The sequence below is a fragment of the Bidens hawaiensis genome, unplaced genomic scaffold (genome assembly GCF_021521415.1).
Source record: "Bidens hawaiensis isolate Kalapana, Puna unplaced genomic scaffold, B.hawaiensis_p1.1 tig00044054_1, whole genome shotgun sequence".
NCBI lineage: Eukaryota > Viridiplantae > Streptophyta > Magnoliopsida > Asterales > Asteraceae > Bidens > Bidens hawaiensis.
In genome coordinates, this window is record NW_027505872.1 from 67,065 (window position 1) to 75,447 (window position 8,383).

The window sequence follows — 8,383 nt, forward strand, 5'->3', positions numbered from 1 at the left end:
TAATAACTGGATCCCTGCAACTGGTCAAATAAGTCGTCAATCCTCGGTAAGGGGTACCGATTCTTGACTGTCAGCTTGTTCAGCTCCCTGTAGTCAATACACATCCGGAAGGAACCATCCTTCTTCTTAACAAACAGTACTGGAGCTCCCCAAGGTGAAAAGCTTGGGCGTATGAAACCCTTATCCAATAGTTCCTGTAACTGATTGGATAGCTCTTGCATCTCAGATGGAGCTAATCGATAAGGCGCTCGAGCTACTGGCGCAGCTCCTGGGACTAAATCAATACGAAATTCTACTTGTCGCGGCGGCGGTAATCCGGGCAAATCTTCAGGAAAAACTTCTGGAAATTCGCGCACTACTGGTAAGTCTTCAATTCTTCGCTCATCTCCTTTCTTCTCTACGACATGCGCCAGGAAGGCGTAGCACCCTTTCCTTAGGCACTTGCGCGTTTTTAGGCATGAAATCAGTTTCGTCGCAACTCCCCTTCTTTCCCCTTGAATTACCAAGGTTTCTCCGTTCAACAGTGGGATCCGAACCTGCTTCTCATGGCAAATAACTTCCGCGCGGTTCTCGACTAACCAATCCATACCTACCACAATGTCAAAACTTCCCAAGTCTATTGGCAACAAATTAATATTGAACCCGTGACCTCCCATGACTATTACACATTGTTCAGTTCTTTCGTTCGCGCATAACTGCCTACCATTGGCTAGTTCTATAGTATAAGGCGTGTCTAGCCTACTGGTTGCTAGGCCTAGGGAGTCTTTAAACTCAGCGGATATAAAACTTAGGTCAGCGCCAGTATCAAATAAGACAGATGCAAAATGTCCGTTAAGCAAAAACGTACCGGTTACCACATTCGGCTCTTCTTTAGCTTCGCCTGCGCCGATCACAAAAGCTCTCCCGCGAGCTTGGTTTCCCTTTTGCGGGCAATCCCGACTAAAATGCCCTGGCTTCCCGCATGCGTAGCAGTTGTCGCTCGCTCCAGCTTCTCTGACACGGCAATTCATCGTCTTGTGCCCTGGTCTGCCACATTTGGCACATTCGATTCTTGCGCATTCACCCTCGTGGTGATACTTGCATTTGTTGCACCATGGGCGAGGCCCGCTGTATCCTTTCCTTGATGGCTCCGCGGCTTGGATCGCGTAAGCCCTTACGCTCTCCTGCTTCTTGAACGGTGGTTGCTTGGAGTCGGACCCTCGGTGGTGAGAGTTCCACTTCCTCTTGGGATCAGAGGTTCGCTGCTCGATTCCGCGCGTAGTTAACATACCCGCACGGACCGTATCCCTTGTAAGGGTGATGGCCCGCGCTACCGCCTCATCAAAGGTTGGAGGCGCTGCGGCGTTGAGCGGAACCCTAACAACAGGAGGTAACCCAAAGATATACCTCTCGATCTTCTTTTCCTCCGTGTTTGCCATGTCTGGCACCAACTGGCAAAGCTCGTTGAACCGGTTGTTGTAGCCGTCGATATCCGTTCCTACCATGGTGTGGTTCCAGAATTCCTGCTGCAGACTCTGGATTTCTGCGCGAGAGCAGAACTTTCTCATCATCATTTCCTTCAGTTCCTCCCAGGTCTTGTGAAGAGCAACTTCTCGCCCCAAAGTCTTCACTTGAAGCTTCCACCAAGACGAAGCTGCTTCTTGGAACATGCATGTCGCGTAAAGGACCTTCTGGTTCTCACTACATCTGCTAATGGAGAGAACTGTCTCCATCTTGTCAATCCAGTTGTAGAGCCCAATGGCCCCTTCGGTACCCTTGAATGGCCAAGGCTTACAGGCCATGAATGTCTTGTAGGAGCATCCTTTGTCCAAGGCTCCTGATTCGGGTTCTGGGGTCTCATTCTGACGACCCTGACTTGATTCGGCCTTGCTGGCCTCATGTGTCGCGATCGCTTGCGCGATTATTTTCGCGAGTTCCTCGGGTGTCATGGTAATTCCCTTGGCTTTAGTTGGAGGCATTCTCGCTTTAAAAGAGTGAAAACATATCAATCTTAGCGCATGTATTCTGAGCACATAATGTTTCTTTATTTACTAGACACTGTGTGACCCGTGTTCCTAAGTGTGTGTATAGTTTCTTTTGAAAATATTTCATGCGATTTCCCCCAACGGTTATAGTCTAGGTTAAAACTTCTTTTCCTAGTTCGCTATAACCAGTGCTCTGATACCAATCTGTCACACCCGGCCCTGAGCGGCGGAAACAGCCGGGCGCGCGCGAGTGGGGATTGATAATTAAGCACGGGCCATTGCAAACATTCAAAGATTTTCATTGCGCATGAAATGTTTAATACAAATACATTACATTGTTTAAAAATTTCATAAAAACATCCAAGTATAAAACTGTTGAAGATTTCCACGCCCTATCCCCTTGCGCGGCGGGAACAATTACGCGCATCGAAGGGATAGAACTAAAATCTTCCAAAAAGCTAATTTTAGATGTTCAGCGTGAGGTGCTCTAAGTGTGACTCCATGCGCTACCTAGTTATCTCCTGAAAGACACGTAAAAACATTTGAATCAGTATAAACTGAGTGAGTTCACAAGTTTTAGTAACTTGATAAATCGTATCGCGTCATAATCTTGATAAAAATCATTCTATAACATAATTCTGACAGCATCATTGAAACATATGCTTAGTAAAACATAGTTCTGATAACATAATCTGATAAAATCGTTCCGCGGGTTACGCGCGAACATTTCTGGGAACTGTGCTCGTCTATGCAAAGTGGCGCTGCCACTACGAGCTAAAATAAGTAATACCGTCCCGCGGGTTACGCGCGAACGTTTCAGGAAAATGTGCTCGTCCATGCAAAGTGGCGCTGCCACTACGAGCAAATCAATAATTCCGTCCCGCGGGTTACGCGCGGACGTTGTGCCGGAAAACAAGGCGCTCGTCCATGCAAAGAGGCGCGACCCCTACGAGCGGGCTCAAACCCATAGTACTGCCCCATGACCATACTAGGCACTCGTCCAAGCAAATAGGTGCGACCCCTACGAGTGGGTGGATCAAACCAGCAGTCCCTACCCTTAGAGTTCCAATGGTAAAGTGATCACTTACTCGAGTTCTAGCGCACATACATCGAAAACCTTAGATAACCGTTCGCATTGCTCATCATGAAATATAATTTAAACACATAATCGCTTGCATAGCTTGTAAGTATACCATGATAAAACATTATTTAAGTACGTGTCCCTCGCCCCGAAAACAGTTTAAAAATAGTGAAAACAGTGAAAATAGGGGCTGTGAGACTCACCTGTGGTTCTTGTTAAGGGATTAATCGAGATTCGGGTTTTCTTGGTGTTGGCCTCGGAATTGAAGGTCTAGAATGCGATTAAATAACAAGAAGTATATATATTAAGATCAAGAATTAGGAGAATATAAGGGTTGGAAAGTAGATCTCTAGGTTATATTCTCGGCTTACCTAGTAACAGGATCGGAAATGAAAACAACGGATGCTTGGGAGATGATTAGTGCAAGTTTGCAGTTCTTAAGAGAGAAGTTTGAAGTGTGTTTGGGTGATAACTTAGGTTACATATTTATAGGCAAACTCAAGGGAACACAATCCCTTGCTTTAGGGGATTGTAATCTTTTCATATCTAGGTGTAATGATGATAAAGTATGGAAATTATTATTATTTATTTAAAAGTGGAGTAGTGGATAAAAGATTTTGATTTGATTTGGTCAGGACATGCAGGTCTGGGGTTGGTGAGAATAGGGTGGCTGACAGTTGACTTTTCATGTTACAGTGTGCTTTTTCAGGTACTTTTGTCAGTGTACAGTAAAAAGTGGAAAATCTCTGAAACACGCTACTGTTTCCTTTTGGGCGGGAGTAATTTCCTTACGTCTGGAGAATAGACTAAGTGTTCTGTGCGTATCACTTTGTGCGCATAGCTTTCTGCGTGAAGGACATTTCTTTGCTGCGGGTAGGTGCGTAACCTTCTCGCAGTTAGGACATTGAGTTTCATTTGTAGATTCTCCAGGTGGTCTTGGTATTTCAACATAGTGATCAGTTATGTTGAAGTCAATTCCATCTTGGAGCTTCAGACAAACTAGCTCTCAATGTTCCCGCCATGCGGGGAGGTTAGTTCCCTTCCGCACGCGCATAAACGATTTAGGATGCACCCGCCTTAGCATCATGCGGGATGGTCAACCCATTAGACAACATAACGTTAAGGTACATGAAAACATAAAGCCAAAACATTCGCGCATGGCGCATATAACATATGCCCACGCTGGTTCTTAACATGGCGCGCTCGCGCAGGGCGCACATAATATGCCCGCGCTGACTAACATGGCGCGCTCGCGCAGGGCGCACATAACAAATGCACGCGCTGATTAACATGGCGGGCTCGCGCAGGGCGCACATAACAAATGCACGCGCTGATTAACATGGCGCGCTCGCGCAGGGCGCACATAACAAATGTATGCGCGGATTAACATGTCGCGCTCGCGCAGGCGCACATAACAAATGTACGCGCTGATTAACATGGCGCGCTCGCGCAAGGCGCATATAACATAATTACCTAATATTTAGGTTGATTACTTGGTTTAAGGGATTGGGAATTTACCGGGTGTCACATTCTCTCCCTGTTAAGCGAATTTCGTCCCGAAATTTAGGAGACGTCGCTGGCTGAAGCCATGTTCTGAAAGAGGTGTGGGTATTTCTGGCGCATTTGATCTTCTCTTTCCTAAGTGAATTCAGGCCCATGCCTCGAGTTCCATTGAACCTTTACTAACTTGATTCGACTTCTGCGCAACTTTTGTTCTTTCCAATCGGTTACGGCTATAGGCTCTTCTACGAAGTGCAGCTGTTTGTCGATGTGAATCTCTTTCAACGGCAAAATCAACGTTTCGTCAGATAAGCACTTTTTGAGGTTGGACACATGAAACGTATCATGAACTCCACTGAGTTCGGCGGGTAAACGGAGTCTATAAGCAACCGGACCGATCCTTTCCAGGATCTCAAATGGTCCAATGTAGCGCGGATTCAACTTTCCTCGCTTGCCGAAACGGGGGACTCCTTTCCATGGAGAGACTTTCAAAAGTACTCTATCCCCTACTTGAAACTCCAACGGTTTCCTTCGCACATCTGCGTAGCTCTTCTGTCTGTCGCGCGCTGTCTTAAGGCGATCCCTTATCTGAAAAATCTTGTCTGTTGTTTCTTGGATCAATTCTGGACCAGTCATTTGCTTGTCACCCACTTCAGCCCAGCACAGTGGGGATCTACACTTGCGCCCATACAAAGCTTCGAACGGCGCAGCCTTGATGCTTGTGTGATAACTGTTGTTGTAAGAAAATTCAACCAATGGGAGATGAGTATCCCAGCTACCTCCGAAATCGATCGCGCACGCGCGTAGCATATCTTCCAATGTCTGGATTGTTCGCTCGCTTTGCCCATCCGTTTGAGGATGATAAGCTGTACTCATATCAAGACGAGTACCTAAAGCCCCTTGTAACGATCTCCAAAATCTTGAGGTGAACCGACTATCTCTATCAGAAATGATGGACACTGGGACTCCATGTTTTGAAACTACTTCTCGAATATACAATCGGGCTAACTTTTCCATCTTATCGGTTTCCTTGATCGGTAGGAAGTGCGCTGACTTAGTTAGCCGATCTACAATAACCCAGATCGTGTCATAACCCCCAGGTGTCCTTGGCAGTTTGGTGATGAAGTCCATAGAGATTTGTTCCCACTTCCACATGGGAATTTCTGGCTGCTGAAGCAACCCTGATGGTTTCTGGTATTCAGCCTTCACCTTCGAACACGTCAGGCATTTACTGACATACGTCGCGATGGCGCCTTTAAGATTGGGCCACCAATACAGCACTTTAACATCTTGGTACATCTCGTCTGCGCCAGGATGTACGGAATACCGCGTCTTGTGAGCTTCGTTTAGTACTTGCTCGCGCAATCCTCCCTTGAGAGGGACCCATATGCGGTTAGCGAAATATAGATTGCCGTTCTCTTTAAGCTCCAAATCCTTAATCATACCCCCAAGGGATTCGTTTTTAACAAACTCTGGTTTCAAGGCTTCTTGCTGAGCGTCTCGGATGCGGGTAGAGAGATCTGCGCGAATGGTCAACCTTAGAGCCTTGACTCGTAGCGTTTTTATTCGCTCCTTCCTACTTAGCGCGTCTGCTACCACAATCGCCTTTCCAGGGTGGTACTTAATTTCACAATCATAATCATTCAACAACTCCACCCATCTTCGTTGCCTCATGTTTAAATCCTTTTGATCAAATATATGTTGAAGGCTCTTGTGATCCGTAAAGATTATACACTTTGTACCATAGAGGTAATTGCACCAAATCTTTAGCGCGAAGACAACCGCTCCAAGTTCCAGATCATGCGTTGTGTAGTTCTTTTCATTGGTCTTGAGTTGGCGCGAGGCATACGCTATGACTTTGTCTCGCTGCATAAGGACACATCCAAGTCCCTGATGTGAAGCGTCGCAGTAAACGACGATGTCATCCGTCCCCTCGGGCAAAGACAAAATTGGCGCACTACATAACTTCTGTTTCAACATTTGAAACGCTGCTTCCTGACTTTCGCCCCAAACAAATTTCTTGTCTTTCCGAGTTAGCGCAGTCAGAGGTAGGGCTATCTTGGAGAAGTTCTCAATGAAGCGTCGATAGTAGCCAGCTAGTCCTAGGAATTGCCTCACCTCAGTTGGGGTTTTTGGCGCTTCCCAGTTTTCGATGGCCTTGACTTTGGAAGGATCAACGTGTATTCCTTTCTCGTTTACAACGTGACCGAGAAAGTGAACTTCTCTAAGCCAAAACTCGCACTTGGAAAACTTCGCATACAACTTTTCTTTCCTTAACAATTCCAAAATCAATCTCAGGTGTTGCTCATGCTCGGCCTTGGTCCGAGAGTAAATCAGAATATCATCTATAAACACAATCACAAACTTGTCCAAGTATGGTTTGCACACGCGGTTCATCAGATCCATGAATACAGCCGGCGCATTAGTTAGCCCGAAAGGCATCACTAAGAACTCATAATGGCCGTATCTAGTTCGGAAGGCTGTTTTCGGCACATCTTCCTCATGGACCCTAAGTTGGTGGTATCCTGACCGTAGATCTATCTTTGAATAATAACTGGATCCCTGCAACTGGTCAAATAAGTCGTCAATCCTCGGTAAGGGGTACCGATTCTTGACTGTCAGCTTGTTCAGCTCCCTGTAGTCAATACACATCCGGAAGGAACCATCCTTCTTCTTAACAAACAGTACTGGAGCTCCCCAAGGTGAAAAGCTTGGGCGTATGAAACCCTTATCCAATAGTTCCTGTAACTGATTGGATAGCTCTTGCATCTCAGATGGAGCTAATCGATAAGGCGCTCGAGCTACTGGCGCAGCTCCTGGGACTAAATCAATACGAAATTCTACTTGTCGCGGCGGCGGTAATCCGGGCAAATCTTCAGGAAAAACTTCTGGAAATTCGCGCACTACTGGTAAGTCTTCAATTCTTCGCTCATCTCCTTTCTTCTCTACGACATGCGCCAGGAAGGCGTAGCACCCTTTCCTTAGGCACTTGCGCGTTTTTAGGCATGAAATCAGTTTCGTCGCAACTCCCCTTCTTTCCCCTTGAATTACCAAGGTTTCTCCGTTCAACAGTGGGATCCGAACCTGCTTCTCATGGCAAATAACTTCCGCGCGGTTCTCGACTAACCAATCCATACCTACCACAATGTCAAAACTTCCCAAGTCTATTGGCAACAAATTAATATTGAACCCGTGACCTCCCATGACTATTACACATTGTTCAGTTCTTTCGTTCGCGCATAACTGCCTACCATTGGCTAGTTCTATAGTATAAGGCGTGTCTAGCCTACTGGTTGCTAGGCCTAGGGAGTCTTTAAACTCAGCGGATATAAAACTTAGGTCAGCGCCAGTATCAAATAAGACAGATGCAAAATGTCCGTTAAGCAAAAACGTACCGGTTACCACATTCGGCTCTTCTTTAGCTTCGCCTGCGCCGATCACAAAAGCTCTCCCGCGAGCTTGGTTTCCCTTTTGCGGGCAATCCCGACTAAAATGCCCTGGCTTCCCGCATGCGTAGCAGTTGTCGCTCGCTCCAGCTTCTCTGACACGGCAATTCATCGTCTTGTGCCCTGGTCTGCCACTTTTGGCACATTCGATTCTTGCGCATTCACCCTCGTGGTGATACTTGCATTTGTTGCACCATGGGCGAGGCCCGCTGTATCCTTTCCTTGATGGCTCCGCGGCTTGGATCGCGTAAGCCCTTACGCTCTCCTGCTTCTTGAACGGTGGTTGCTTGGAGTCGGACCCTCGGTGGTGAGAGTTCCACTTCCTCTTGGGATCAGAGGTTCGCTGCTCGATTCCGCGCGTAGTTAACATACCCGCACGGACCGTATCCCTT